This window comes from Gekko japonicus, unplaced genomic scaffold, assembly GCF_001447785.1.
Source record: "Gekko japonicus isolate JY-2015 unplaced genomic scaffold, Gekko_japonicus_V1.1 scaffold490, whole genome shotgun sequence".
Classification (NCBI taxonomy): Eukaryota; Metazoa; Chordata; class Lepidosauria; order Squamata; family Gekkonidae; genus Gekko; species Gekko japonicus.
This window is the reverse complement of record NW_015165249.1, coordinates 888,903-907,021: the sequence shown is the minus strand read 5'-3', so window position 1 is coordinate 907,021 and position 18,119 is coordinate 888,903. Positions and strand designations below refer to the sequence as shown.

The following is an 18,119-nucleotide window of genomic DNA, read 5'->3' as shown; positions in this document are numbered from 1 at the left end:
ATGTTGAGCATGCCAATGTTTATACGTTCTCCCCCTAAAAATCTCATAGTTCTAGCCAGGCTTATTTCCACCCCCAGCTGAAATTTGGAACTGGACAAACCAAGTTCCTCCCAAATTTTGGACCCTGTTGAGCCTTCCAGTTTGGTGTAGAGGTTAAGTGCGCGGACTCTAATCTGGGAGAGCCAGGTTTGATTCCCCACTCCTCCACTTGCACCTGGCTGGATGGCCTTGGGCAAGCCGTAGTTCTGATAAGAGCTGTTCTTGAAAAAGAGCAGTTTCTGTCAAGAGCTCTCTCAGCCCCACCTACCTCACAGGGTGTCTGTTGTGGGGAGGGGGAAGGGAAAGGAGTTTGTAAGCCGCTCTGCGACACCTTTGGGTAGTGAAGGGCAGGGTATAAATCCGATTTTCTTCTTCTTCTCTTCCCTTCCCACAGGTAAGTAACAACAAAACAAGGATGAGTCATTCAACCAGACACATGTGGAAGTGGATAGGGTCACATGGGCTCAAAATGAAACAGAAAAAAATTATGAAAACAAAGCAACTGCCCCAGGAAAACCCATTAATATAACAAGTGGGGGGAAACGATCTCTCCATCAAGTCATTCAAAGAGATTAAGAAACAAGTCATTTAACAAGTTAGAAACGATTTCATCTTTATTAATTGATTGTTGATGGTTCTATATGTTAAATGTTGATTTGTTATTATTGTAATTTTATGATATTTCAATAAAATCTTTATCTTTAAAAAAAAAAAAACAAGTCATGCTTCTCATAGTAATATTCTCACACTTCTAAAAACAAGCAGTCTAGATAAGTAGGATTCAACCTTTCCAGATTCTGTATCTACTTTCAATGTTGTACTGTTTATGTCCATCTTACTTTAAGTGACTGAAGTGCTATTTGGTGGGAGTCATCTTAAATTGGCATAAAACCCTGTTATGAGTTATAACCAGCTGTAGAAGGCCAATGGTTTTCATATTTTGAGTTTCTTCCCCGTCTTTACAACTATTCTATTCTAAGCCATTCCATGGCCTACTTCCAACTGTACCATGGACTGGATTCCAACCAGCTGTTCAGCTGGTGAAAAAGGGACGAGACGGTCCTCCTATATGACCACCAAAAAAAGCTAGGCTGAAGATCATGGGACCACCAAAAAAAGCTAGGCTGAAGATCATGGGACCTGCATGGACAGAAGGGATGTGGGATGGGTACGGTAGTAAAGAAGGGAATTAGGGGTGAGGTTGCGCAAAACAGCCGTGGATCCAACCCCATATTCTTGGCACATGCACCTACATGGCATGCAATGTACACCTACTAGGTGGAGCCACAGTTGGCCCCTCCTCATCTTCTAAGTATAAAAAGATATATGAAGCTAGCTAAAATGTTGTCAAGCAGTTGTGAAATATTGTTGAATATTGTTGAGCTAAGCAAAATAATAAAAGCCTAATCTGACTTTTTGGATGAGTATCTCAACATCTCCCATGTTAGCTCAAGTGTATTTCAGTTTCTGGGAAGATTAAATAAAGGGAGTTTCTCCACCCTTTCTCATGTGAACCATAAAACAGATTTATTACCCAAGATTTGTTCTGTGTTTTTGTTGGGGTGGGGGTGGGGGGAGAGACAAAGAATAAGGAAAATTGTGGACCAAACTCATTTATTTTTACAACCAGGATTTTCTTCCTAATGAGTACAGAGCTAAAGCTTGGCCTACTATTTTATAATCTAGTCACTCTTTCTATCTTCACTAACGTCAAACAGATTGTTACTCTAAGGAATACACAACCTCCACAGCTGTCTGACACTGCCTGGAAAGACTTCCCCAATTTTCTGAGGCAGTATCTCTCTCTGAATGTTCTAAAGTTGATATACAGGGGAAGATCAGTCTTTTCTGTAAATTATGCCCTTTAAACCCAAATGCATGCAATTCTCTGTTTGCTGGCTTAGTATTCAAGAGTGGCTGAAACACAACCTTTTCTACATCGAACCTAAAAGAACCAGATCCAATTTGTGGTAATTACAGTGGACAGAGCACTGGATTAAAATCTGGGAGACATGAGGTCAAATCCCTATTTTGGCATGAAACTCACTGGGTAATCTTAGGTGAGGCTCTGCCTCTCAGAATAACCTTCTTCACAGGGTTGTTGAGAAGATTAAATCCTTGGAGGAAGAACAAGATAGAACAACAAGATAAAAGCAAACATAAATAATAAAAAAATTACAAGAAATCTCAGTACATAGCACTGGCCTATAAAAAAGGTACTCGGGCTTTACACCAAAAATTCTGCCTAAATTAAGCAACAGACTCCTTGTTTCTTCTTGAAGAAGATACCTGGAGAAAAAGACTACAATACCATCGGGTTGCAATGCATTTGCATTTTTTTTACATTTATTTATTTATGAGACCAACCCATAAGACAAACATATCCCTATATATTTCCATGCAACATTGCTTTCCAGGGTACAATGTAAAACCAAAAAAGGCAGCCAACAGGAAACGTAAAATCCCCAGAAATTTTGAAGCCATGGAAAAACTAATCTTCCCCCTTCCAGGAAAGAACAGAAAGTCTGAAACAAACTGAAATATATTTCATACTTACTTTCCTAACAAGCTTAAACCTATTTTACTGCTTTAACATAAAATGCATCATTTATAACTTAATTAGCATATAAAATTGCACTTTTTAGCATATTAATGGAATTTTAAAATATTAATGCCCTGGCTTTCTATGGTAAAATTCCAAATATACCAGGCAGGTGTGAGAGAGCTGCAAACTAAATGACCTTAGTATAAATATCTTATTGTTTGCCATAATTTGAGAGGTTAAAACCCCCCACTTAAATTAGAAAACAAATTCTGGAGAGAGAGAAAAGTATAATTTGGATAGAACAATCTCATATAGTCACAACAGGTAGGACTACCAGAATATTTGTATATCACATTATACTTTATAGCATCAAAACACGGGACTCTTATCTAATACTTTATGATCAAACATATTATAGCATATTAATTGACAAAATTATTCACATTTAAATACACATATCCTTGAAAATATATTGTATATGTCTACAGTATACATTGGAATTAACATCATCTAATGCTGAAGATTGCTTTACATAAACACGTTCATGCTACATATATATTGAGTGTGTCGAACTTTGACTTAAAAAGCATTTCACTCATTCTAAGTGAGACAAAATTTCACAGGAGTTTTTTTCAGTGCTCCCCCAAATTTGCTAATTTTTCCATTGGAAAAACTGAAAAAAAGTCCTTGGGGGAGGTTTTCCTGACACCGCCCCCCCGACTTTCACATAATTACAGCCACTGTAAATAAATGAAATACTGGTATAATAACAATTGATTGGCACAGTAATGAGATAATACGGAGAACAAGAAAAACTGTGAAAAAGTGACGCTTAATATATGTCTTTAAAGAATCATAGAAAAGTGAACAAAAATAATATACATAATCATAGAAAAATATATTGACGGTGATCTCCGGAATGTCTTGCTGTTTCGAAGGAAGATCTTCTTCTGAACAAAGATGTGGGACAAAAACTGTCTCTCAATAGTTCATATCCTCTGCGGTTCTACTATACATTACAGCTGTTATGATTATTGAAAATCTTCTTTGATAATTGTGAGACATCACCAGAGGATATGAACTATTGAGAGACAGTTTTTGTCCCACATCTTTGTTCAGAAGAAGACCTTCCTTCGAAACGGCAAGACATTCCGGAGATCACCGTCAATATATTTTTCTATGATTATGTATATTAATTTGTTCACTTTTCTATGATTCTTTAAAGACATATATTAAGCGTCACTTTTTCACAGTTTTTCTTGTTCTCCGTAATAAATGAAATACTACCTGGTCACAAAACGGGGGGGGAGGGGCCTTAGAATCACCAGATCCAACTGAACAGCAGCAGCAACCCCTCAGAATACTTGTCCTTAAATGTTCTTTCAAGAAAAGCAGTTTTAACTGGGTGCCAAAATCAAGAGAGTGAGCCAAGACAATTTCTCTAGACAGACTCTCCATACCCTAGGCATCACCACGAAGAAGGCCCTGCCCTTTTAAACACCTTCCAGACCAAAAGTCAGGGATGCCTGAGTTGCAGATGATGACTTCAGGCTCATATGGGAGAAGACAGGTTTATCAGATAGCCCTGAGGGGTGGGGTCTCCTGGGGGCTCCATGGCTTGAAAAGCACTAACAGTGGCTAGGAACTGTCTTTTAATTTAACTAGGTATTAAAAAGGGATAGCAGAACCACTCATGATGCCCTGAGCTCTTTGGAGGAAGGGTAGAATCAAGATGTAATAGACAGACAGAAATGGGGATGACTGCCTGAGGGTCAACTGGCGGTCAGAGAGCTGGTGTAGTGGAGTTCTAGGTTCAGATTCCAATGAACTCTACTGAGTGACCTTGGGCCACTCACTTTCTCTCAGCCTAACATCTCCTAAATTTGTCATGAGGATAAAGTGGAAGAAGACAGAAACCTGTATGTCAACCTCAGCTCTGTGGAGAAAGGGCAGGATGAAAACGTGACAGAGTCTAGTCCTTGGGCAACCTGCAGATGCCGATGACCTCAACCTACCAGACCCTCTGGAGCATTCCCAAACCGCCTCTGCCATTTTATCACTAACACAAACATGTGTAAAAATACAGCCGCTGATGGTGGCTTCACAGTGTTATGTCAAAAACCTTCTGGGAGCCCATATCTGGGTCAGATTTTTATTTTTCTGAAAAGACCCTCACACAAAGTTTGCCCTCAGATCTCTCAGCTATAGAAACAGCCCAACAGCTTTCTGAAAGATTGATTTTACTCTTACTTTTTTGGCGATCGCTTTAACGGCTCCACCGAGGCTAATAATTTTGACGTAGCTCACAAGTTTACAATGGGGTTTGAGCCGGAATTAATATGAAGCACTTAGTTTGCACTGCCAAGCACATTTTTGTACATCAACATTTAATATTAAAGAAGCTGTAAATCTATCCATCTGGGTTTGTTGGATCAAAGTGAATTTTCCTCCCTTTTGGACCCCTCCCCGATATATTAAATTTGAGTCACATTCGCACTTTATGCAAATTTTCCACTTGATAGAGTAATAATTCAAGAAGTGGGAAAGGGGAAAAGTTCAAATGTTCACCGTTTCAGCCCTGAAGACTGAAGTTTCCTGTAATGTGGACAAAACAAATACATCTCGGCAAAGGGGATCCTGAGACTTGGTTTTGTTGACTGCACAAAAGCCAACTCGTTACAGCTGACTGGTTCATGATTTTTATGCTGCCAGTGGAACAAATCCATGTGCTTTTATGGATAGGCTTACGGAAAATCTGGACCCCGGGGGGGGGGGGAGATATAGTAAATGCGTGAGAATACACAATCCAACATCATCTGTAATTCCTGGTTTTGTGAAAAAGCAGATGGCAAGGAATCTTAATAACTTGTAACGGACAATGATTAAAGACGAAAAAGTAAATAAAAAACGTGACAGCAAATGAATAACAAAACACATAGGTAAGGCCAGACAAACAGCCTTAAATGTGGTCTGCATAAGTGTTGTATACCAAAGACAATCCTTCCACAGGGAACTTTATGGAATGAGATAATATGAGCATAGGGAAGTAGTGGGATTAGAGTCAGGCCTTTAGTTTCACCCAAACTTCTACATGATATGTACAACTATTGTGCAAACAGGGCTTTGTCCCAATTTTTGGGGACCCTGCTTCTAGGATCCATTCAGACATGCATAAGTCCCCCATACATTCATTTAACTAATCTCAATAGATCATCTGAATAGGGCTCATATGGTTGGAACAAGCCAGGTGGCTTTTGACGGTTTACTTAGCCTCGAAAGAAACTATTGAAAACTCAAGAGGCCACTGGTGAGGTTGGTGGAATATGGCCAGTCAACTTAAACTCTGGCACATGAAAAGTATGATATTCGAAGGTAAAAACTTGGATTCCCCTCCCCATAAGTCTTTATCATAACAATACGCTCCCACAAATTTGACTCTGCCCACTCCTTCGATTCACTATAACTTTCTTTGCAAAAAATAAAATAAAACAAAATCCAAATAGCTCCTATTTCTCACCCTCTTTCCTCCCTCATGCACAGGATTTTCCCTTTCCTTCTTCTTTCTTGCTGAACAGCCCCTATATCTATTTTCTTCTTTTAATTGCAAAGTATTGGAAAGATACTAAGGTGCCAAATATAATTCAGTGGAGGTATAAAGTATGGGATCTATTCATGTTGGACAATTTCTCAATTTATCATTCCAATAACCAAAATGAGAGTGATTTTTCCAATCCTCTAAATATCTGGTACCCTATTTTAGATAAAATAGACACTGACGTCTTTGATTGGGAAACTACATCTAAAGCCAAGTACAAGCTACTAGTATTTGGTTAGTTTAGATTTCCTAAGCGAGACTTTCTTTTTATAGCTTCTTTTTATGATATTACTCATCGAGTAATCATTGACAGAGAGCCGCGGTTTTGTATTGTAGTTTTTTATATTAAAATTTTATATATTCTTCTTATTTGTTTGTCCCACGCAACCACTTTAATATATATATTTTGATGCTGGCCCAGCCCAAGGAACTGAGGGATGAGACAAAATCACCTTCTTATATTCAACTTCTGAAATGGCACATGAGAGGCTTTTGAAAATTCAAAATAAACAAAATGTTTTATTTAACTTAGAGGATAAAAGGTAAGGTGGAATCAGCGGTAGGATTATGAGGTGACCAGATAATAAAATTGAGGTAACTTTGTAATTACATTAACTCCAGGTAATTTGTTGCCAACAAGTAAATGTTTCTGCTATTCAAAAAGGTCTTTTAAAACTTTGAGGAGAGAGGCTTTCTTTTCAGTTTCTGCTTAAACACTTAAGCATAGGTTTCTGAGTTTCACTGACTCGTAAAGTCTAGAAGGCAGGAACATACAAGCAAATTTCCCAAATCCTTCTATATACACAAACCAGGGATCACTCCTCTTTTAAGAGCTATCTCCCTTTTCACTGGTCAGGAATTACTTCTCTTAACTAAAAGCAATTTCCCTTTTTTTGCTTGAATGGGGATGCTCTCTGATCCTCTCACTCCTTTCGCCTCCTTCCCAGTCCACAGTCAGTGCTTAACTGTCTCTTCTTCAACTGTCAGTTCCCAACTGCCATTTCTTAACTAACTCTTTTCACAGAATTCTGTTCAAACAGCTTATCCCTCAAAGGTTCTTAGATTCTGTTAGGCATTAACCCTTACTGGCCCACCACACCCACCCACCCAAACGCAGCAGTCAAAATATGTTACCAACTGTAAGCAATTGTCCATGAAACTCATTACACAAGTAAGTCAGGGAAACCCCCACAATTCCTTCCCTTTGGGGGTGGACAGTGCCACCAAGTCACAGCTGACTTATGGTGATCCTGTGGGGTTTTCAAGGCAAGAGATGTTCAGGGGTGGTTTACCATTGCCTGCCTCTGCATTATGACCCTGGTATTTCTTGGAGGTCTCCCATCCATTTACTAGCCAGGGCCAACCCTGCTTAGCTAGCCGGGTCAGGGTTCCTTCCCTTCAGCTATCAGCTAAAAACCATTTTGTGTCAGACAGGATTTTTGCATGCTGCTCACCGGGGCAAAGGTGTTTAGCTCTCTTCTACCAAATGGATTCTTTAGGAAGTGCTCTTCCCTTGTTGAATCCACGCTGGTTGCTTTAATGCTGCCCTTTTCGAATAGCGTATGGATTTTCATTTCACATCAGCCACTTCATGACGCCAACGAGCAAAAAAAAAAAAAAAAAAGACAGTAGGGGGACAGAAACAGTTCAAATAGATAACTAAATTCCTTCACAGGCAAAACCAGAATGCAATCAATTAAAAGGCACGATTTATTCAGATAGAAATATGAGCAAAAAGTCATGCACAGGGTAGCTCTTCAATCGCGCTTGGCCTAAAGACTTGAAAGCAATTGTAGATCAGTGGTAATTATTTGATATCTCTAAGCAGATGAAATACTCCCCATCGAAAGTGCATGTATTGCTAAGTAAGAAGCAGACGTAAGCACACCGGTCTGATCTCCTTCCCATCATAACCCTCTCCAGATGGCTGCTGACCAACACATCACAGAAGTTCACCCTTGCTGTGCATCTCTGTCCTTTTCAACTGAACTTGCAAAACAGGGCTGACAGATTGCACGCAGTGCTCAGTTCAGAGCAAGAAATGCCAAGCTCAGTCACACTCCTCACTAATACCACTAAAATAAATGCACGAGGTTAGCAAGAAATACACTATTAAACCCTGAAAACTGTAAGATGCTGTAAACTGTAAGGATATCTGGTGTTTTGCATTTACTAGTCACTGAAATCAAATATCGGAAGGTGCTTTGCACAAAGATTGCAACGACCAAATGACAGCAGAACAAGCCGCCCACGGGCACACCAAAGGTGCCATTTCATCGCTATCTCTAACAATGTGCCTAAGGTCATCACTTCTCCAAAATGAAATTGATTTGAAAAGCACTGAATGCTTTGTCTGCTGTCAATGCAGGCTTCCTACAGGTCAAAGATAGCAAGACTGCAATGCTATGCTCCCTTACCTGGGAACAAACCTCAAAGAACACTGTGGGATTTATTTCTAAATTAACAGTCACAGAGCTGGGCTGTATAACCCCTGCAAAAACGTATCTGTCAAAACGTTGCTTTCCTCCAACCCACTGATTTTTACCCATTAGCGCAAAGTTCTGGGGATCAACAGACCTAATGCAAAGCCTACGTAGTGAAATTAAGACCACAGTCTAATGAAAATCCTGAATAAGCTCCACAATGTAGCTCTTAAGTCATGATGTTGGTCCCTTCCACATCCAAACATCCACAGCTCACTTCTTGCAAGAGATCCAAAGGCACATGAGGCTATTCCATGGCAAATCATTGTTCTACAAAGCGCTTCCCATTTCTGGCAGCAAGCCATGCCTGTGAGGTGTAAGATGTACCCCCAAATGAGCTTAAACACCAACAAATTGATTGACCTGAAAAGGAAAGGCTTCAAGACCCAGGCAATTTAGAATTAAAACAATCTGCAACTCCAAGAAGCCCGTAACTATATCTTGTCTCTACTCGCAAACTTTAAAATAACCATTCAGCAACAAGTAGCAAATCACCTCCAGGCAACAAGGCAGAGAATCTTTTAGAAAATAATAGTATTTTTTTTAGAGTTCCTTGTTTCTCTTCCCCCCACCACATTTTTAGGCCACAATTAAAATAGTGTATGAAAACTGTCATGGCTACTTAAAAAAACACACTGTTGTCCAGTAACTTGTATGGATTTATTTGTAAGGCTTTCAGATAGCTAGATAGCTAGTTTTATTGTGTATTAGCCATAATGTATAAAGCTGTACAAGTTCTACACTGTAAATTAAAAATCAACAACAATGCAAAAACAAAGTCATGATTAACAAAACTTCAACAGAAAAGGAATGAATACGGCACATGTCCAACGTACCGCAGATCTCCCAAATCCCAAATGTTTTGGTGGCTTTTGACCATTACTAGCAAGAAACAAACCACCTTATCTGAATGTGACCAATGAAAAAAGAAAAAAGAACTGTGACAATTTAGCGCTTGGTACTTTCTAGATACCATCGTTTACATTAGAGGAGAACAATTGGCAGTACATCCGTACAAAAAGTCAATAGATAAGAATTCTTATTTACATTACAAGTCTTCACATGCAGCTCACATTCATAATAATATTCCATATGGACAATTTTTAAGATTGAAAAGAAATTCTACTGTAGAAAATGATTACTGCATAGCAGCAAATGGATTGGAAAGAGATTTTTTACAAAGAGGCTATCCCGCGCAGGTTGTAGCTGCAGGGCGCTGCAGAGCTGACAAGAGGGCAAGAGCAGATTTATATAAAGAGACAGTCACCGGATCCAGGGAAGGTTTCCTATGGGCATTAGATTACACCCCTATGGCATACTCCATCAGGAGGATTGTTTTAAAACATTGGCACATTGTGGGAGACATACCAGGATGCCAAGTAACACCTAACATAGGCTTTCGAAAAACTGCAAGCATTAGAGATCTTTTGATACATGCAGATTTACGATCCAATATACCATCAGCGAACACACCCAGAGGTCACTATAAGTGTTTGCGATGTGCAGCATGTCCGTTGAGTGTGGAAACGAAATTTGTCTACTTTCCAGAAATTAACTATAGGAGAGAATTGAACAGTTACTCCATGTTCCACGAAGCGGGTCATTTATGTAATCACCTGCCCCTGTGGGCTAAAATATATTGGAGAATCGACACGGGCAATTAAGACCCGAATTTTGGAACATAAGTCCAAAATTAAACACAAGCATACAGAAGCCCCCCTCGTGGACCATTTTATTTCAATGGGTCATAGATATGACGATTTTAAATTTGTAGTTATAGAAGTGATCCAGACCAGCAATTACTGTAGAAGAGATATTCGACAAACACTCTTGTGGCGAGAAGCCTTTTGGATTTTTAAATTAAACACTGTTTATCCATTTGGTTTGAATGCATCCCTGGATTTGACATGTTACTTATGAACACTTATAAATGGTTAGTGTATTTTATTTTACCTATATGTATGGATAATTGCCATAGGAGTTGGTGATTTGTGTACTTGTGTATGAGTAGTAACAGGATCAGTGTGAAAAAACAGACCAGCAGGATATAATGCCTACATAGAATCCACCTGCTAAGGCATTCAGCAATTATAGCCCATTGACGTACATAGCTGTAAGCATAGCTTTATGATGAAGTGATGAGTGTTTTTACAATTATTTAAAATATTTACATTTATGTATGTGGAGCGATGTAATTGTTATTAAATAACAATGAAAATGTATTGTAACAGCTATTGTTGTACTTTTTAGAATCAACAGTATATTTTCAATACGTCACCAAGAGAAATGAATTGTTGAAAGACAGTTTATGTAAGGTTTCATACTATTTTTATTCTTATTCATATTATATATTTGCACACTGTTATATATAATTTTAAATGAGACTTGTATTGTTGTATTTGATAAGGTACACATCCTTGTTCAGAAGAAGATCATTGTCGAAACGGCACACCATTCCGGAGACCACCGTCTACATTCACTATATATATTACTTATTTTCTGTTATTGTATATTATGATTTATGAATATAGTACCAAGCGCTAAATTGTCACAGTTCTTTTTTCTTTTTTCATTGGTCTTATTACTGTGCCCATTCTTGTAACTTATCTGAATGTGATCATCTTCCAGAAACTGATAGCTCAACTTTCAACAAACTTCCTCATTTTATAAAATATTTCCCACACAAGCCAATTCTGGAGCAAAAAGAGTATTTCTATGTCATCCATCAAAATAAGGCTCTTAAGACAGTGGATGGTTAGAATATTTCACAGCAATTTGTGTATTTTCCTAAAAAAAAAAAAATCAGTACATTCTGCTTTGCCTTCTTCCCTTCCATTTCCCCTTCCAGAGAGAGCCAATTTGGTATTGCGGTTAAGAGCGGTGGACTCTAATCTGGAAAATTGGGTTCGATTCCCCACTTCTCCACGTGAAGCCAGCTCGGTGACCTTGGTCAGTCATAGTTCTCTCAGCCCCCAAAAATAAAAACCTAGTTCACCACAAAAAAAGCTAGTGTTTCAGGCTGCCAGACAATTTTCGGATCTCCTGGCTATACTACACCCACTGCCATATGGCAATTAATTATTATTTCCCCTTCCAGACGGTAACATTACAACCCTTAGTGCCTCCTTTCTGTCTCCACTTTTAAAAAAAACACCTTGATCGGAAGGCCCTCCATCTTCATGTCCTAATGTTAAGGGGCTGTCAACATGGAAGAACAAGGTCTTCATAGCTGTAATCTCAAGAAAGAAGTTCACACAAGTACACCCCTCCTGGCCTTAGAAAGGGGTGCAAAGCACATTTCTTTAAAAGGGCATTCAGTCAGCAAATACTGGTTGTGCATTTGGCTGGGTAAAAATATCTGAACACATCACCGTAGGATTTGTTTAAAACGCTTTCTGTTTTGCCTCTCCACTGGCTCAAGGCAGATTACAAGAATTCCCAATATAAAAAATACAACAGCCTATAAAAACACAACCATACAATCAGAACCAACAGAAATGAATTGGAAGTATGATGAATGAGCAGGGTTCACTAGCTTAAGAAGCTCTGGTTTGATTAGCTGGGCTGGATTTCCGGGGTGGGGTGGGGTGGTCTAATCTCTCAAATTTGTCCCTTTCAGCAAGGAGGCAACCTGTTTCAGAAACTAATGACGAACCTTCTTCGAAGAGCATCTGGAATGGTCACTGTGGGAAACAGATGCAGGACTAGGAAGACTTTGGCCTCTCCTAACATTAGGTATTTTTTAATTTTATGTTGTATAACTCTGTCGCAATGCTTTGCTCTAGTAACAGCAAACGTTCCCAAGGCCCAACATGCCAGTGCCAGTACCCAAATGAGACAGTACTGCTGTTCCTGGAACACAGCTAAAAGAGCTTGCTTTTCCAGTAATATGTATTGCTTTCTTTTACAGATTCCTCAGCCTGACCAAGACGCCGCTTGATCGTAGCCCCAAAGTTGTTCACCAACCTCTTCTTCCATTGGCAGTATTCAGATGTGCCAGTGCAAGTTCAGCCAGCCTCCTCAATTCCTCTGCCAATTTACATGAAGTTTCCACCTTTCCGCCTTCATCTTATGCTCTCCTGAGACCTGGCCAAACTGTATTGGTGGGTACCCCCAAACTGCATGCCTGAGGCCTGTACCAAACATTCATAATTCTCCTTCTTATTCCAGGACAGATTGTTCAACATGATAAGGGCTGGCACATCAAGCTTCAGTGCCAGGAACCTTCCTTTCTCAGCTTCATTACATATATATTAAACTGGGTTAGGTCTCCCAAGGAATGTTCCCATCAAATTAAGTAGCCTCCAATTTTGGTTTGATATGGGTAGGTAGACCTTCTTCCAGGCTCTGCAGAGGGAGATGGAAAGGCCTTGAACATGCCTTGGTTTTATCTTCTGTTTCGGCAAAGATCACTGTGCCGCAGCCTTCTGAAAGAAGGCTAAAAAGTGTTTTTCTCCTGGAGTTCTCAGGATTCAGTAAGCAGAAGGTGGAAAGAAGGAAGACCAGTCGGTACCCAACTAAACACATTTAGTACTATACAACGGTTTAGTATGGTCTGAGATCAGAAATCAGACTCGTCGAACGACACAGACCTTACTAGGTGTCAGACACATTTAGCAGAGAAATTTTCCATCACAATCGCCAGAAAAATCTTCGAGAGCATGCTGACAAGCCTTATGCCTCGTGTGTGAGATTGCTGTACCACCTCTGTGGAATCAAGAGGCATTCTGATTCCAGGCTCGTTGGTGAGTGAAGCCGTCAAGAAGCAAATAGGGGGAAATGTCGGTGTTTCTTGGTGGAGTTGAAACCTATCCAGAAGAAATAAAAAGCTTGCGTTCTTAGAGTTTGGCAGAAGAGTCCACCTCATAGGGCTCTGTGCAGCTGTACCTCAAACAATGGCTTCCCACCAAGTCTGATTCTGCAGGCCAGGGGATAACAACCTCCACCAGGGATGCTGTAAGGTAAAGGTTTCCCTTGCTTGAAAGCCAGTCGAATCCGACTCTAGGGGTGCGGTGCTCATCTCCATTTCCAAGCCAAAGAGACAGCGCTGTCCGAAGATGATTCCATGGTCATGTGGCCGGTGTGACTAGACGCCAAGGCGCATGGAACGCTGTGTTGCATCAGAAATCCAAGAATTTGGCCGGGGAAGCCAAAGACTCTCAGTGGGCAGTCTTCACCTCTCACAAGGATGTCTCTGATGATGGGGCCTACCATACTGAGATGCAGTTTGAAGTAAGGCTATGCATCTAACCTTCAAGGATGAGCCTGCTGAGAACAACTATTTGGTGCATTTCTTACTTGTATCTGATGAAGGGAGTTTTGGCTCTCAAAAGCTTATACCCAGGAAATCTTGTTGGTGCTGCTGGACTCGACCCTTGCTCTGCTATTGCAGACCAACACCATTACCCATCTGAAACTAACTGTGCTCTACAATTCCATGCAGCCTCCCCTTCAGAAATAGGAAAAGCCAGCTCTTTTCTAAAGAAAGCACCAAACTAACATTCAAGTGATGGAATGTTCATGCTGCAGCTTAAAATGTTTTTAAAAGGTGTCCAGAACTCCAGAAATGCAGTGTGTGTGTGTGTGTGTGTGTAAGGGGTAATGGCAAAGACTGACTACCGTTCTCAATTTACTGAGTACGTCTGTCAAATAAGTTATGAAAGTGATGGGAAGTCAGGCTCAAGCTACGCAAGGAAACAAAAGAGCAGCAAGCAGTGATGTCAAGGCACATCTATACACAGCCCAAGTTTTATCTATGGATGTATTTTTTTAAAAAAAAACCTCTGGCAAGTTGTGCATTGTTCCATGCTTAAGTGTTTATTCAGCTGTGCTCTGCTGAATAGCTTTTCTCAGAGGCAGGGAGCAACACAGACAGTTTACTGAAAAGGGAACTTCAGTTGGCAAGTCTGATTCACAACTATGTCTCATTCGAGTCCAGTAGGACCTCGAAGAGCAACAGGATTTCTTGGGCATAAGGTTTTGAGAGTTAAAGCTCCCTGGCGGTGGGAGCTTTGACTCCCTTGTACTCTGAACATAGAAGAGAAGCCAATGTTGAATCAGGCCAGTGGCCCACCCAGTCCAACACTCTGTCACACAGGAGGTCCACCAGTGGGGCCAGGACACTAGAAGCCCTCCCACTGTTGCCCCCCCCTCCCACAGCACCAAGAACACACAGAGCATCACTTGCCCCAGACTGAGAGTTCCTATCTATACCTTGTGGCTAATAGCCACTGATGGACCTCTGCTCCATGTGTTTATCTAATTCCCCCTTGAAGCCACCCATGCTTGTAGCCGCCACCACCTCCTGTGGCAGTGAATTCCATGTGTTAATCACTCTTTGGGTGAAGAAGTACTTCCTTTTATCTGTTCTAACCTGACTGCTTAGCAACTTCATCCCAACCATCTCTACGGTTCCTATCAGTTACAGCAACATTCGGGTATATGGTTCCTTTCTTGAGATTACTCAGTACCAAAACTAAAATGGCTGGTTCTATCACAACCCCACTGAGTTGTCCAAAAGTACAAACGTAAACACTACTCATATCTCCAATAGCAGAATTACTGCAAAGACAAAGCCAGAAGAACCTCAAGTACCTGCCATTTCCCCCTTCCCCTCTATTAACTAAAAGGCCACTAACACCCTCATTTCCACCCCTGAAAAGACTGCCTTTTCACCTGGTCCTCTCAAGCCCTAGAGAAGCCAGGCTTGCAGCAATGAGGGCCAGGGACTTCTTGGTGGTAGCGCCATACTGGTGGAATGAGATCCCGGAAGACATCAGGGCCCTGCGGGACCTTTTACAATTCCGCAGGGCCTGTAAAACCGAGCTCTTCCCCCAGGCATTTGATTAAGGAGCCACCGCAACCATCTGAGGCCCTGGCCCCAATACCATCAATATCTTAATAACACCAATAATATCATTAACATCACTGAATAGCCTGTGCCTTGCTGACATGACCAAGACCATGCGCTAATTGATTGTGGACATCTGCCATATTGTATGCCATTGCTAGCACTTTATGTATTGTTTTTAGATTTATTTTATTGTAATTTTAACTGAGAAATTGTTTTATCAGTAACAATGTTGTGAGCTGCACTGAGCCTGCTGTGGCAGGGAGGGCAAGATAGAAGCCAAAATAAATAAATACACTTAACCATTACACCAAACTGGCTTCTAACACTGTTTATGTGCTTTAGTAAAGGTTCCCTTGCTCGAAAGCCAGTCGAATCCGACTCTAGGGTTGCGGTGCTCATCTCCGTTTCAAAGCCGAAGAGCCAGCACTGTCCGAAGACGTTTCCGTGGTCATGTGGCCGGCATGACTAAACACCGAGGCGCACGGAACGCTGTTACCTTCCCACCGAAGTGGTACCTATTTATCTACTTGCAATTTCTTGCTTTCGAACTGCTAGGTTGGCAGGAGCTGGAACTAGAGACGGGAGCTCACTCCGTCATGCGGCACCCGGGTCTCGAACTGCTGAACTACCGACCTTCCACAGCCTGCAGTTCAGCGTCTTAACCACTTGAGCCACCGCAGTTTATTGTTTACCAAACAATAAACAGAAATTCAACAGGAAAAACTTCCATGAGAAAAACCTGGCTGAATCAGACCCAAGTTACATTTAATCCAGCATCCTGTTCCCCACAGTAGTCAACCAGAAGGCTCTGGAAGTCCACTAGTAAGGTGTGAAGGAGCAGCCTTTTCCCACTGCTGCCCCTCCAGAAATTGGCTCTTAAGAGGCACACTGTGTACAAGCATGGAGGCTTCATTCAACCATCATGGTTACGAACCAGTGAAATGGTTGCCCTTTTCCTGCACATAATGATCCAATCCCGACCTTAAAGCACATGATTTACACAGGGAGGAGAATAATGTGGGCATTTTACTACACTATTTCAGATTACAGGTGGGAGGATCATAAAGGTTCCGATTCTGGAATGTTCCTCTATGTTAAAACCTCCTGCAAAACAGAGGATGAGCACACCTTTCCCCTGTTGCACTAGTTTTCTAACTGCATGGATCCCCCCCCCTTGACAGAGTAACATTCAAAGTTAGAATCCATCATCTGCAGTCTGAACAGGTGCATGCCGTTCTACCACCTCATCCTCTGGCATGTGCAAACCAAGCCTGAGCTAGTGGCCACGACATCCCCTGGGCAGTGAATTCCATAACTCCTCCCCAACCACCTCCAAATACTGCAGCCCAACGGGAAAAAAGTGAAACTGGCTGGATCTCTTTCTGCAGTGTGGTCAGCTACTCAAGACACAGTGACAGGAGGTACAGGGGGAGGCCAGCAAGCGACCTAAGGAGTGCCTCGTTAAATAGTACAATCCTACTTAGACTGGTGAAGGCGCCACCTGTTGAACTCCTGCCTCTTTTGTGCCTTTGACAGGTCTGTCGCCAGGGGGGAGGGGGTGAAGCAGCAAGCAACCTAAGGGTAGGTGGGAGAACCTCCCTCACCTCCCCCCACCCAGCATAGTCCCTCAGTGCCCTCCGTAAGCGAAACCCCACTCCTTGCCCAGTGCTATTCTCCCACAATCCCGCCTCCCCCAAGTTCCAGCAGGTTATCTCACCGGTACTGCCTCCGAAGGCGAAAGGGGAGGAGTAACACCCCCCCCCCCCTTAGAGTCACTTCTATAGCGAAGAGGAGGAAGGGACGGGGTAATCGATCACCCGGCGATCCACAGGCGGGCGAGCAGAACGCCGAGCTGTACAACGAGGGAGGGAGCGCGCTCTGTCACGTGGCAGCGAAACTGACAGCTCCCGCTTCTCTTTTCCACTCCCCGGCATTCTATCGCGCTTGGAGTGGGTTGAGGCGATGGCGCATGCGCCGATTGCTGGAGAAGGTGCCAAGGGGTGGAGTGTCCTGGCAAGGAGTAGGGATTGTTTGTTGATCGTCTTAGCCGTTTGAGGAGTTCTGAGCGCTTGAAAGAGCTGGGTGCAATAGTCCCTCTAAGCTGTGGAGTCTTGTGAGCAAACATTCTACTTTACGAGCTACTGGCCATTAAAGTTGTGAGCCAGCGATTTGGCTAAGCATAAATTAGTTTCCTCTGGAGTCATCCTTCCTGGGTGAAGGCAAAAATGTGTGAGCCGGAGTCTAAAAAACAGTGAGCTAGCTCACACTAACTCAGCTTAGAGGGAACACTGGTTGGGTGCCAGATGGCACAAAGATGCCAATTTTCCTGTTAGCTCAAGATGGGTAGCCGTGTTAGTCTGTCTGGAGCAGTAGAAAAGAGCAAAAGCCCAGTAGCACCTTAAAGGCGAACAAAATTTGTGGTAAAATTCAGGTGGGTAGCTGTGTTGGCCTGAAGCAGCAGAACAAAGTTTGAGTCCAGCGGCACCTTGGAGACCAACCAAGTTCTATTCGTGGCTCAAGTGGTTAAGACGCTGAACTGCAGGCTGTGGAAGATCGGTAGTTCAGCAATTCGAGACCCAAGTGTGCCGCATGACGGAGTGAGCT

At 41.9% G+C, this 18,119-nt stretch overlaps 1 protein-coding gene across 2 annotated transcripts in view; it reads right to left on the bottom strand.

Moving 5' to 3' along the window:
* GNB1L (guanine nucleotide binding protein (G protein), beta polypeptide 1-like) overlaps nt 1-17,295 on the bottom strand; it is a 79,630-nt gene extending 62,335 nt beyond the window's left edge. Inside the window, exons 1-2 of one of the 2 annotated variants that reach the window (XM_015410117.1) lie at nt 17,233-17,275; nt 7,634-7,766 (exon numbers count right to left, since the gene is read on the bottom strand). The gene's annotated coding sequence lies outside the window, so the exon portion shown is untranslated. Of the gene's footprint in view, nt 1-7,633; nt 7,767-17,232 lie in introns of both variants that reach the window. The other variant, XM_015410118.1, reaches the window with a different exon arrangement.
* Between the last annotated feature and the right edge of the window lie 824 nt (nt 17,296-18,119).